General features: G+C 42.7%; 1 protein-coding gene and 1 non-coding gene across 3 annotated transcripts in view; one reads left to right on the top strand and one right to left on the bottom strand.

The window, feature by feature from the left end:
- SUFU (SUFU negative regulator of hedgehog signaling) overlaps nt 1-14,693 on the bottom strand; it is a 104,915-nt gene that overhangs the window by 42,380 nt on the left and 47,842 nt on the right. The window lies entirely within an intron of this gene.
- LOC138376702 (U6 spliceosomal RNA) lies at nt 8,736-8,842 on the top strand. Its single transcript, XR_011231686.1, has one exon. It is a non-coding gene; the product is annotated as a U6 spliceosomal RNA (small nuclear RNA).

Raw genomic sequence — 14,693 nt, 5'->3', positions numbered from 1 at the left:
ATTGAAGGATTTAACCTTCCCGATTTCAAAACTTGCTACGAAGCTACAGTAATCAAGTCAGTGTGGTACTGGCATAAGGATAGCCATTTGATCAATGTAACAGAATTAAGAGTCCAGAAATAAATTCTCACATTTATGGCCATTAATTTTCGACAAGGGTGCCAAGACAATTCAATAGAGGAAAGAACAGTCTTTTCAGCAAATGGTGCTGGAACAACTGGATATCCACATGCAAAAGAATGAAGCTGGATCTCTTCCTTATACCACAAACAAAAATTAACTCAAAATGGATAACAGACCTAACTGCAATCGCTAAAACTATAAAATTCTTAGAAGAAAACACAGGAGTAAATCTTTTGACCTCGGATTAGGCGATGGCTTCTTAGACGCAATACCAAAAGCACAAGCAACAAGGGATAGATAAATTGGACTTCATCAAAATAAAACCTTTTGTGCTATAAACAATACCATCAAGAAAGTGAAAAGAAATGCAAATCAAAGCCACTTTTGAGATATTACTTTATTCTCATTAGGATGGATATTACTAAAAAAATAAATAAAACCAGAAAATAACAAGTGTTGGCGAGGAAGCAGAGAAATTGGAACCCTTGTACGTTGCTGGTGGAATGTAAAATGGTGCAGCTGCTGTGTAAAACTGTATGGTGATTCCTCAAATCATTAAGCATAGAATTACCATATGATCCAGCAATCTTACTTCCGGGTATATAGCCAAAAGAATTGAAAGCAGGGTCTCAAGCAGATATTTGTATAGCAATGTTCATAACAGCATTATTCACAATAGCCAAAAGGTGAAAACAACGCAAATGTCCATCAACACATGAATGGATTAACAAAATGTAGTATTTACATAAGATGGAATATTATTCGGCCTTAAAAAGGAAGGACATTCTGACACATGCAACAACATGGGCATGGGTGAACTCTATGTCATGGAACAGTTAAAAATGGTTAAAATAGTAAATTTTATATTACATATATTTAACCACAATTTAAAAAAAGACAACCCACAGAATGAGAGAAAATATTTGCAAATTATGTATCTGGTAAGTATACAGAATATATTAAGTATATTGTATTCAGAATATATAAAATGTTCTTACAACTCAATAATTAAAGACATAATCCAATTAAAAATGAAGAAAAGGTCTGAATATATTTCTCCAAAGAAGATATATGAATAGCTAATAGGCACATAAAAAGATGCTCAACACGAATAGTCATTAGGGAAATGTAAATCAAAACCACAATGAGGGCCGGGCGCAGTGGCTCACACCTATAATCCTAGCACTCTGGGAGGCTGAGGCGGGCAGATCATTTGAGCTCAGGAGTTCAAGACCAGCCTGAGCAAGAGCAAGACCCTGACCCTGTCTCTACTAAAAAAAAAAATAGAAGGAAATTAGCTGGACAACTAAAAATATATACAAAAAATTAGCCGGCCATGGTGGCGCATGCCTGTAGTCCCATCTACTTGGGAGGCTGAGGCAGTAGGATTGCTTGAGCCCAGGAGTTTGAGGTTGCTGTGAGCTAGGCTGATGCCATGGCACTAGCCCAGGCAACAGAGTGAGACTCTGTCTCAAAAACAACAACAACAAAAAAACCCCACAATGACATACCAGCAGTTCATACTCACTAGAATGTTTAAAATAAAAAAGACAGCAGTAACAAGAATTGTTAATGATGTGGAGAAACTAGAACCTTTGTGCATTGCTGGTGGGAATGTAAAATGGTAGAGCTCCTTTGGAAAACAATTTAGTGATTTCCCTAAGCATTAAACATGGAGTTACCATATGACCTAGGAATTTCACTTGTAGGTATAGACCCAAGAGAAATGAGAACATGACTATACAAAGATTTGAACGTGAATGTTCATGGTAGCATTATTCATAATAGCCCAAAGGTGAAAACAACCCAAATGTCCATCAACTGATGGATGGATAAACAAAAGGTGGTATAGCCATACAATGGAATATTATCTGGCACTAAAAAGAAATGAAGTACTAATATATGTTACAACATGAACCTTAAAAACATGCTAAGTGAAAGAAGCCAGTCACGAAAGACCATATATGATTCCATTTCCTTGCAATGTCCTGAATAGACAAATTTATGGACACAGATTTAGATGTCCAGGGCTGGAGTGACTTGGGGGGAATGAGGAGTGACCAGTATGGGGTTTCTTTTTTGGACGATAAAAATGTTCTAGGGTTCTTTGTGGTGATAGTTTCACAACTGTGAATTATATGGTATGTAAATCATATCTCAATAAAGCTGTTATTAAAAAAAAAGAAAGAAAGAATGTAGCAGGCAAAAGGAAGGAGGCTTGGAGGAAAGGCTAAAGAGGGGAAGCCAGGCCATACCCTTGGATTCCTTGTCACTACCACTCCAGGCTCAGCAGCCAGGCCTGGGAGGAACTTGACTCAGAATGCCAGGATGTCACTGCATTTTACAGGTTTACGTGACCTGAACAATCACCTACCAACATTTTCTTTCTACAAATGAGGAAAGGATCCCCAATACTGCCGAGGTCATGCCAGCACGTCAGTGATGATGGGCACAGCCCAACACTTCCCAAACTTTTCAGTCATCCATGACACCCGTTAGGATTTTTGCCATATCTGTGTAGTGCCTGTACCATTATCTGCCTGTATTTTTTCCCTAAAATTGACTTGCTTTTCAAAATCTAAACAAACTTACCTTAAGCAGTAACTTCATATCACTATACTAAATAACGAAAATAAATAGAAAAATCAGTTTGCTAACCATTAAGTGGAAGATAATTTGATAACTTCAGATAACTTCAGAATAATACAATGAAAACAGAATTTTATCAATTTCTAGTTGATACTGTTGTCTATGTAACATTGTTAAAAACAGATATTTTTTTTTTTTTAAAAAAAAACAGGAATGAACAAGGGTCAAAGAGATTTAAAAGTTTAAAGAGTCATAGCAAAGAGAAAAAATCAGCAGGAGTGAAAGAGAAAACTGAAGAAGGAAGAATGTCCCCACTACTCTTGTTACCTAGTTACCAGGCTTGACCTGTTACCAGCTAAAATCTCCTTCTGGCTCTGGCAAATCCTGGCATAGGGTGAACTTTGGAGTTGGAAAGGCCCTATTCCTATTTGCCTCTGTCCCTTACTCGTTGTGATCCTGGGCAACTTGCCCAACCACAATATCCAAGCCTGTTTCCTTGCCTATAAGCGGGAAATAGTGTGCCTACGCAATGTGCTTTCTACTGCTGTACGTTATTATTCCTGCACTGGAATACTGTATAGATACTCTCACCCAAGTCACCAGAAAGCAGGACCGGCCACAGAACCTGTAGCTAACAGCAAGTGCCCAGTAGATGGCACCATCGCTCCTAGTTTGAGAGACAGATGGGCCGGGTCCCTCGAGCTTCTCATGCCTACCTGTTGTCTTGCCTGTAGAAATATACCCCCAGTCAGTCAGCGATTTAGGCTGGAAACAGAGAAAAGCCTGGAAAGGTTTGGAGTCATGACCTTTTATTAACCAGAACTGACAATAATTTAAAATTAAAGTTGTGCAAACCAAACTGTTTAAATGAAATAAGAATGACTGGGCCAGGCGTGGGTGGCTCACGCCTGTAATCCTAGCACTTTGGGAGGCCGAGGCAGGAGGAAGTACCAAAAAGCACATTGTGCAGGCTTAATTTGGGAAGCCGCTTAACTTAGGCAGCTGGGAGAGGGAGACCCTAAGGCAAGAAAAGGGAGTCAGGCCAAGTTGCTGCTCCAGTACCCACACATTCCACCCTGAGCACGTGTGATCAAGATTTGGCAAAAGGTACTACTGAGTTAAAGTGGGAAAGAGAAAGTGCAACTTTTCACAGAAATGTTAAGAGAGAACAATGATGGACAACTAACAGAACCTTCCAGCAAGGGGCAGGGTCTTCCCCAGTCCTGCCTGGTGAGGGAACTAGACTTATTAGCTCTGCCGTGGCCAAAGAACAGTCTTTCTTGCCAAAGAAAGAGCCCTGGTCACAGTTTTCAAGCCTGGGACAAAGCCACAATGTGCTCATTCTCGAGTCAGGTCTGGTCTTTATGCCCTGGATGCTCGGCCCATTCTGTTGGAGCCACTGCAGGTCTCAGCACTCAGGCCCCAGCGCATACCCCGGGAAGCTTTAGGCCCCTTCAGAAGGGTTTTCAAATGCTAATAACCCCTCTGTCAGAGGCCCAGCTGTTCTGTCCTGTGGGTAGAGAAGGAGGGCAGAGCTCGCTCCGTCTCTCTGGCTCCCTTAAGTATCCTCACCGAGAAGTTAGGATGAAAATCTGTGGGACTTCCACTTAACCACAGGGCAGAGGAGCCGCCTGGTGTCTGAAAGACCTCACCATTCCAAGTGAGGGCTGAGTAGTCATTTCCTATTCCCTTCCCTCAACTGAGCTTTCCCCACAAGTACCATCAGAAACCTCCCTCAGCTACTCCACACTTTCACGCTATTTGGCAAATTCACCGGAGGGGAAATACCACTCCAGGTGGCAAAGAGAGTCCTGAAACATGCTATTAAATAGTTACAGTTGTTCCCCTTGCTTACTTGAGAGAAAGGTTTCATTCCTCCATGTTTCATTCCCCACTACCAAACAGCTCCCTGGCAAGAACTTAAAAGTTGGGGCGTGGGGCTGAACAGGTGTGCAGATTCTAACTGGCTCCTCAAATGGGCCATCACCCCCAACATCCAGCCTTAGCCTTGGTTTGAAGTTGGACTGGCTCGGATTTAATATGTTAGCAAAATCTAGAAAAATGGGCTACAGAAGAAAACAGCTATTATTTGTAAAATAATTAGTGCTGCCTTTGAAACACTGGGAAACAAATACATTCTTCAAGAGTTCTTAATTCATCCCAACTCTGGAGAATGCCAGTCTGTCTCCATTCTGTGTAAAAGTACAGTACCAGCTATGTTTTACACAATAGCTTAGAAAGTAATGCCCCACCACAGCGGTCAGAATTAATACACTTGGTCAGTGGAGAGGAGGCTAATGTTCCCTTTCGGAGCCCAGGGGTGTGGGTTTCCTATGGCTGAAGCTTGAAGCCCTGAAGTCAAATGCCCCCTTCTCCCAGGTGCTCTTTTGAGTGCTCTGAGAAGCTTTCCAGGGAGAGAGAAAAAGGGCAGGAAATGCAGATGGACCATGCCAGGTGTCAGAAAAGTGGCTGGTCTGCAAGAGATTTTTTTAGAGAGAGCAGGAAAATGGGAGATTCCCCTAAGCAGGCTGGCAGACTCAGGTCTGTCAACTTTGAGGTCAAACTATTGACCAATGGGGCAACCATCATACTCTCTCAAGAAAAGTCTCCACTCCTCTTGCCTTCTTGGTGTTCACAATCCTTCTGACAACCAGGGCTTAAGTGTCCTCTATGAATACCCAGAGCTGGTTCCTAGGAAGGCTTAGCAATTCTTCCCTCAAATGCCAGATATCTCCAGAGATACAAACTGCTGAGGAGAGAAGGTTGGTTGGCCTGTGCCCCATCTCTGGAAGTCCCAGGACGAAGCCAATACACATGGGGAGACTCTGGCGACCGCCTAACACCACACTCCTTCCTGAGAAGGCCCAAGCTGCTGCCACTACTGCTATGGTGGGCTGTTCAGTGAAACTGGGCCAGAGGAGGTTTCCTCTGAGATTAGAAGAGAGTCCCTTAAAGTTGACTGAAGGCCCACAAGCTGAAATGTATTTATGGGGTAGAAACACAGGTCTGCACAGGCGTGGGCAGCCTCATGGCTCCCCAGTATGAGGAGGATACAACCTGGAGGCCCTGCTGAATGAACCAGCCCTGGCTGAGGCAGTGGAGAAGATAAAGTTCAAAGTCAGTCCTGCTGGCTTCTGACCAGCCCAGATGCTCCTCACTGGGGCCAGTCAGTCTGCCTACTGCCCCCACTGGATCTCTCCATAAGCCCATCCTAACTTCTAAAGCCCAGATACTTTCTCCTGATTCTAAGCCAAGCTGGGAGGAGAGTAGGGACGTGTATGCCTAGTCTATTGCCAAAAATCAAGAGCCTACAAAATTTTAGGAGGGCTGGGGTGCAGGGCAGCCTTATGTCACTGCCCAGATGACATTTCTGGAGCCTTTAACATACCCATATAATGCTACCCTCATTTTAGGGAGGAGGTGACCCCAGGTATTGTAAAAAGGGCACTGCCCTCACTGTCCCAGCACCCTAAGACCCAAGAGCCTCCTCCAGGCAGACTCTACCTTCACTGACAGCACCCACCCACCAAAGGAAGGGCAGCAGACCCTTTTCCTACTGGAGAAGATCAACACTCACCTTTTCTGGGTAACAACTCTCCTTCCTCCAGGGATCCAAATAAAGCTGTGAGTGAGCACTTCCCTCCACCTCTCTGCCTACTGGCCTCTACTCCCCACCCCCAAGCCAAAGCTAAGAGCCTTGCAGCCGAGTCTGAAGCAAGGCCCACACTAGGAACTCTGCACAGCAGTTCAATGCAACAATGTATGCACACCACCTAAGAGCAAAACATAAGTGTCCTGGGTAATTCCCCTTTAACACTCACTCTCCTGCAAGGAGAGGAAAAGATGGGATACTCTGGAGCTCAAAAGCTTCAACTGGAACAAAACAACAGAATCTGGCACCCTTGCCTTTCTCCACACACATGCACAGCAGACAGATGCTTGAAAGAGAAGGAAATCCTAGGAGCATGATTGCACAAGAGCCCCACTGCAGGGTTTTAAATCAAACTCCTCCAAAGAAAGGCCAAGACAGAAGTTTTTCTTTAAGAAAGAAAAAAAAAAACAACAGAATAAACAAACAAACTAGGTGAAAAAACAAAAATAGGTTCCCTATAAGTGTGGTTAATGAGCTTTTGTGGCTAAAAGGCAAAGTTCTTCATATCTGGATGGATGGTATGGATGGTGACCAGTTGTAAAGTTTTTTTTAAAATTTTTATTTTAATTAATTTATGTTTTGAGACCGAATCTCTCTCTGTGGCCCAGGGTAGAGTGCAGTGGCGTTATCATAGCTCACTGCAACCTCAAACTCCTGGGCTCAAGTCATCCTCCTGCCTCAGCCTCCCAAGTAGTTGGGACTACAGGCACACGCCACCACGCTTGGCTAATTTTTCTATTTTTAGTAGGGACGAGGTCTCAAACTCCTGACCTCAAGTGATCCTCCCACCTTGGCCTCCCAGAGTGCCAGGATTACAGGCACGAGCCACTGTGCCCCCCTCCCAGTTGTAAAGTTTTCCCAACATGGTCTAGCAGTGAAAGAATTAAGCCCTACCCCCACACACTTACTTCTTCAAAGTTCTGAATGTAGTTTTATGACTAGAAAAGTACATTTGAGTGTTTTGTTAGAGAGTTCCTCTCAACTAGTTCTTTCTGATATTAATTTGGCTAAATGTGGTTGAAAGACACTGCGAGGGGAGATGAATGTGCAGTACCACTTCCTTAAATAAAGAAGAGAGGAGACATATTTGCTCTCACCAAACTGAAAGGAAACATAAAGGATATTCTTCTAGGTTTGCCTGGAATCAAAGGAACTGCATTGCTAGTCAAAGGACATTCCAAATTGTTTCCCTATGAATTTTCTCAAAAACCTCCTGTTCTTCAGCTTCCTACCTCTCCCCTAAAGCCACAATCATAAAGGCAAATAGTGAAGCGTAAGGAAAATCCCTTTTAAGCAGAGAAGCTCAGCAAACTGGAATACAGGTCACAGCACGGGAGGCAAGAGGCTGGGGGCTGGTGAAGTTCCTACAGGCCCTCACCCCAAAGCAAGCCTAAAGGGCTGCCAACCTTTCAGGACTGGACTGACATGGCTCCCCCTAGAGACAGACTGCGGATCCCTGACACTCAGCTTGTGCCGGACTACACAGGGCCCATGGTGGGACAACCTCATTCTCCCCATGGGGAGGGTGAGTACTTTGACTGCCAACACAGCTCCATGGGGGTTCACCTGACCACAGCTTGTAGCTGGCACTAGTCAAATCCCATTTACTGACCTGCTATGTGCATGCCCACCTGTCACGAATACAGGCTCTCATTCACAGCTTAGAGAGAGCCTTGAGTCCTAATCTAGCAGATGCTTTCACTTCTCTTTTTAAGCAGCTCCATCTGTTTAGACACCTGCCAGCATGAGAAGGAAGAATCTTCTGCCCAGAGGGTTGTAACTGGGTAAAACCTGCACTACTCCTCTCACTCTCCTTCACTGGAACAGAAGGACACCACCTACATAAAAGTTAGAGTCCAAGCCCCTTTGTTCTTTTTTTGGGGGGGGGGAACAGGGTCTTGCTCTGTTACCTGGGCTAGAATGCAGTGGTGTCATCATAGCTCACTGCAACTTAAAACTCCTGGGCTCAAGTGATCCTCCTGCCTCAGCCTTCCAAGTAGCTGGGACTATAGGCACATGCCACCATGCCTGCGGAATTTTTCCATTTTTTTTTTTTTTTTTTTTTTTGTAGAGATGAGGTCTCACTATGTTGCACAGGCTGGTCTCAAACTTCTGGCCTCAAGCAATCCTCCTACTTCAGCCTCCCAAAGTGCTAGGATTACAGGTGTGAGCCAGCATGCCTGGCCCCAAGCCCCTTTGTTCTTACACCCAAAGGGACTAAAGGAGTTTTAAACTTGTAGTCCTACATACATTTCAACCAAAAAAAAAAAAAAAGCCAGGAGATTTTTCTGAAGCTTTAAAATCAAGCATATGCTTCTACTTCTTCCATCTTTTCCCTGAAGAGACCAGTTAAATCTAAAATGAAAATCCAGTGCTCACTTCGGCAGCACATATACTAAAACTGGAACGACACAGAGAAGATTAGCATGGCCCCTGCGCAAGGATGACATGCAAATTCGTGAAGTGTTCCATAAGAAAAAAAAAAAAAATCCATTTAGTTGCCAGGGCCCTGTAAACTAGTATAGTTACTTTGAAGGACCAAATGGCAGAATCTATTAATATAAAAGGTATCTTCCCTTTTACCTACTCATCTACTTCTAAGTATATATCCTAGAGCAAAACCTGCTCAAAAGGAGGAACGAACAACGATCATTCCTTGGTTCCTCCTTGTTCCAAGGTCACTGCATCTGTGCACCGTTTGCAATAGCAGAAAACTGGCAACAACCTAATATGCATTACCAGGGGAATGGTTAAATTATGGTTTATCCATAAATAAAATCACAGGCAACAGTAAAAAAAATTAGATAAATAAAAATCTCCAAGACATACTGTTAATTGAAAAATCCAACTGTGAAAAGCAGTATAGTTTCACTTAAAGAAAGAAAGAAAACCATACAAACCCAAACCATTCCGTAGGTACCTAGAAGAAGGTGAATACATAGAAAAAAGTCTGGAAGCATGCAAGGTTAAAGTGGGTCCAAATGGATGAAGTGGGTCCCCTTAGGGAGGGGCTTGAGATTGGGTGGTATGGTCACAGAGGACATTGACTTTATCTGTAGAATCTGAAGTTTTAACCTCTGAAATGTATTTATGTATTATCTGTATATTTGATGTCAGAAAGAAGATCCCCCTCCTTGACACCTCTGCTGTGCAGCGCTGGCAGCCATCGCACGGCCACCGCAGCAAGAATCTGAGTGCAGTAGTACCGATCTGTACGGGCCAGGAATCTAGGTGCTATGGTTTGAATGTCTGTCCCCTCTGAAACTCATGTTGACACTCAATCCCCAGTGTGGTAGTATCTAGAGATGGGCCTTTAAGAGGTGATTGGATCATGAGGGCTTTTCCCTCATGAATGGATTAATCCATTCATGGATTAATGGATTAATGAGCTACCACAGGAGTGGGATTGGTGGCTTTATAAGAAGAGAGATCTCAGCTAGCATGCTCAGCCCCTTGTCACGTGATGCCCTGTGCTGCCTTGGGACTCTGCAGAGTCTCCATCAGCAACAAGACCCTCACCAGATGTGGCCCCTCGACCTTGGACTTCTCAGCCTCCAAAAATGTAAGAAATAAATTGCTTTTCTTTATAAATTACCCAGTTTCAGGTATTCTGTTATAAGCAACAGAAAATAGACTAAGACACTAGGGAACCATCCTTGGCTCATAATAAAATGGCACCAGTGTCATTTTCACCAGCCTCGCTTTTAAGTTCTTGAACAAACTCTTCACATTCTCCTAAATTAACCAGACTAATGATGCCGGTCCTCTTGCCACAGACCTCAAACTTTTCCTATTTCTGTCTTTTTCCTCTTCTCTTGCTGGTCATTGTCAGTTACATAAAAACAGCCCCTTGCAATTTCAGTTTCCAACATCACTGTGTATCATTTCTTATTAGCACTTTCAGCATTCTTGCTGCTTTGCAACTCAGGGTAACACTGTCCTTAAAAGCATCTAAAATCTAAAATCAAAATGATAAACACATTTGTAGACCAACAACAGGACAGGCCCAGGTAAGGATGGCTGCTATTCCCATTGGTTAGGGGTGGACAGAGCTAATGCACTTTTGCTCTGAAGCAAACCTACATTTTGTATCTATGAACATTTCTAAGTTCCTAAGTTTAGCATAGTCCTTATTTTGCCTACATTTCAAAGAGGAAGGTCATTGTGCCTCTGCAGACTGGCTCCACAGATGTCTGGAAATCTGGAGAGACACATTACTCTAGGATAAATGCTTTTGCTTTGTTGTTGTTTTACATTTGTTCTGGGAGTTGGGAGAGTTTATGTTCCTGGCACTTACAGGCTAGGGAGAGACAGACAAAATAAGCATCTTTGGTTTTCCTTCAGGGAAGAGGATGATGAGGATGAAATGTGGCTCTGGTACCTTTCAGGAGAAGAATCTGATTCTGTCCCAGGCCTACGTACAGAAAACACTTGGTTTCCAGTTATTATGAAGAGAGGAACCTTGTGGAGCCAGGTAAGGAGCTGAACAGATTAAAAAAAAAAAATCTTATCTCAGGTGTTGTCCTCATTACAAAAAACAAGACCATGAGTATACAGAACTAGAGTGGAACCGTTCAATGGCAGGCCTGGTATGGCTGGCTCAGGGTTTTTGTCCCAATGCTCTTAAGAAGTCACTGCCCTGTGAGTCACTAGATTGAGTCTGGAAGCAGAGAAAACTGAATTAATCAACCAAATCAACATACCCCCATCCTTCCTCCCGGGCACCAACCACACTGAAACAGTCTGGGGAGAAAGGAAAGCACACGGTATGGAATACTACAGAATCTATTTTCCAAGGAATTCTTTCTCACCCTAATCCAATAGGGCTTGGCCATCCCACCATCTCACTATACAGCTTTGCCCTTCAAACCCCTCCCAAGCACATTAAAAAAAAATTAGTTCTTGGTCTGAAATTTAGGCTTAAAAAAAAAAACAAAAACCCAAAATACTTGTTATTGAGGAGAATTTTAAACCAAAGTAGAGAAAATAATATAATGAACTCCCATATATATTACTTGGTTTCAATAATTATCAGCTCACAGACAATCCTTTGTTTTGTTTTGTTTTGTTTGTTGTTGCTGAGACAGAGTCTCGCTCTATTGCCCAGTCTAGAGTGCCGTGGCATCAGCCTAGCTCACAGCAACCTCAGACTCCCGGGCTCAAGCAATCCTTCTGCCTCAGCCTCCTGAGTAGCTGGGACTACAGGCATGCGCCACCATGCCCGGCTAATTTTTTCTATATATATTTTTAGTTGTCCATATAATTTCTTTCCATTTTTAGTAGAGACAGGGTCTCGCTCTTGCTCAGGCTGGTCTCCAACTCCTGACCTCGAGCGATCCTCCCACCTCGGCCTCCCAGAGTGCTAGGATTACAGGCGTGAGATAGGGCACCCGCCTATTTTTCGTTTTTTTGATAGTAGCAATTTTAAATGGGTGTAAGGCCAAATCAGATAACCTTTCATTAATTAAAAGGGAGATTATCCTGGGTGGACTTGACTGAATTAAGTGAAAGCCCTTAAAAAGGAGACTGTAACCCCGCCCACACACAGGTCAGAGACTTTTTCTCCATTGCTGACTTGGAAGAAGCAAGCTAACCTGAATCATGAAGTCACAAGGAAAGGAATTCTCTCAACAACCTGAGGGAACCTGGAAGCAGATCCTTCCCCAATGGAGTCTCCAAATAAGAAGGCAGCCTGGTGAACACCCCTTCATTGTAGCCTTGCAAGGACCTGAGCAGAGGACCCAGAGATAAGCTGAGCCAGTCTCTAGACCCACAGCAACTATAAGGTCAGAAATGTGCATTGTTTTAAGACCACTAATTTTGTGATAATTTATTATATAGCACAGAAAACTAATACAGGAAAAATTTTCATTTTGATTTAACTTTGTTTTATAATATCTATAAAATTTTACATTTTCACAAATTTCACAAATCTACAAAACAGGTATATTCAGAAGTCTGGCTTTCTGTCCTCTCCATTCTGTTCTTTCCTTCCCTCATAGGTCACCACTTTAAAAATATCACCGTTTATCCTTCCATTTAAAAATATATATAAAGAAAAACACGTTTTCTTATACAAATAACTTACTATATACACTTTTCTCTACTTTGCTTTTTTTTATTTTTAATTTTTAAAGAGTGCAGGCCGGGCACAGTGGCTCATGCCTGTAATCCTAGCACCCTGGGAGGCCGAGGCAGGAGGATTGCTTGAGCTCAGGAGTTCAAGACCAGCCTGAGCAAGAGTGAGACCTCGTCTCTACTAAAAATAGAAAGAAATTAGCTGGACCACTAAAAATATATAGAAAAATTAGCCGGGCATGGTGGTGCATGCCTGTGGTCTCAGCTACTCGGGAGGCTGAGGCAGAAGGATTGGTTAAGTCCAGAAGTTTGAGGTTGCTGTGAGCTAGGCTGACACCATGGCACTCTAGCCTGGGCAATAGAGCAAGACTCTGTCTTCCAAAAAAAAAAAAAAAAAGAAAGAAAATAAAGAGTGCAATGGCCATAATTTTATTTTGTTCACAATATAGCCATATGTCTGATTTTATATCCCTGATATTTAATAACTTTCTAGGCTATATGAAAAAGAAAACTTTTTGCTTTGACTCATCTGCCTGCCATTTAAAAGGACAACTTTGAAGACACTATATAGACATTCCTCATTCTTTTTTTATTTTTACTTTTTTTTTTTTTTTTTTTTTGAGATAGGTTCTCATTCTGTCACCCAGGCTGGAGTGCAGTGGAGTGATCATAGCTCACTGCCAGCCTCGAACTTCTGGCCTCAAGCAATCCTCCTACCTCAGCCTCCCAAAGTGCTGAGATTACAGGCATGAGACACACAATGTGCCTGGCCCTGACTAGATATTCTTAATGAGATAGTGCCAGTCCTCATCAACATTTTTATTATTACCTTCAAGTTATTTATTTATTTATTTTTTTGAGACAGGGTCTTGTTCTGTTGCCTGGGCTAGAGTGCAGTGGTGTCATCATAGCTCACTGCAGCCTCAAACTCCTGGACTTAAGCGATCCTCTTGCCTTAGCCTCCTAAGTAGCTGGGACTACAGGTGTGAGCCACCATGACTGGCTAATATATTTTTTGTAGAGACGGGGCCTCACTATTGCCCAGGTTGGTCTTGAAATCCTGGCGTCAAGCAATCTGCCCACCTCAGCCTCCTAAAGTGCTAGGATTATAGACGTGAGCCACTGTGCCTGGCCTTCAAATTATTTACTGCACAGGTAGACTGATAAGTATTCATATTCCCAAACATAACTACCGAATATATATTGCAATATCTGCAATACAGTGGTTGGATTTATGCATTCAAAGAGACATCTTATTAATTTCGAGTGTATTCTATTTGGATGATCTGGATGATAAATCTATAGACCATGCTGGTGGGAATGACAAGAAAGACTCCAAGCTTTCTGTGTAAACTGGTTGCATTAGTAACCAAAATTAATACCCTCCCTGAACTCATTCCTTGTACCTGTAATTTTACATCCTCTCCTTCTCTGACTCTAGGCTTGGCCAGGGGAGTTGCTCTGAACAATGGGACAGTAGCAAACAAAAGCAAAGACCTGACAAAGACTTCCCACTTCTCCCCATGGACCTATCACTCCATAAGAAGATGCCTGAGCTAATTATTACAAATAGTGCTTCAATTAATAGCCATTTGTAAATGTCTTTTCATATTTTTGCTTGCATCTTTGAGATTCCTAGAAGTGGGATTGCTGGCATTGCTGCATCAAAGGGTAAAGACATACACATTTTGCTAGATATTGATACATTCCCTTCCAGAGGGTTAGCAGCATTTTGCATCCCACCATGAATATATCAAAGTGCCTGTTTCCCTGCAGCTTAACAACAGGGTATGTGATCAGACTTGGACTTCCATAAATCTCAGTGGTATCTGAGGAGTGGTATCTCAGGGTAGTTTAACTTACATTTGTCTTATTATGAGTGAGATGAACATCTTTCTTTTTGTGTATGTATTGGCTACTAGCTTGAAACATCAACTTTTAACCCTGAGTGTATTTTGGTTGGCCTCATCCCCAGCAACCTGAAGAAAGGATAAACTAATGCAATACTAACTTCTCTCTAGCTCTGTCACTGGCCACCTTAGTGTAAGGTAAAAGTATCACTCCTTAGCACTGATTATTTTTCTTCTACCAGATCATGGGGGCACATAGTTACCCCAAATGTATTATGTTTACCCCTAAGTCCAACAAGACAAAACCAGATCCTCAAGTTAAGAGTCTCCAGGTAATAACAGGTATCCTTGCTTTATTCTCTGATGCAATTTTCTTTGCTGTGTAGCCTTGAAGAAGCCAC

Source organism: Eulemur rufifrons, chromosome 28, assembly GCF_041146395.1.
Source record: "Eulemur rufifrons isolate Redbay chromosome 28, OSU_ERuf_1, whole genome shotgun sequence".
Lineage (NCBI taxonomy): Eukaryota > Metazoa > Chordata > Mammalia > Primates > Lemuridae > Eulemur > Eulemur rufifrons.
Note: the sequence above shows the minus strand (reverse complement) of the source record. Positions and strands in the feature narration are given on the sequence as shown.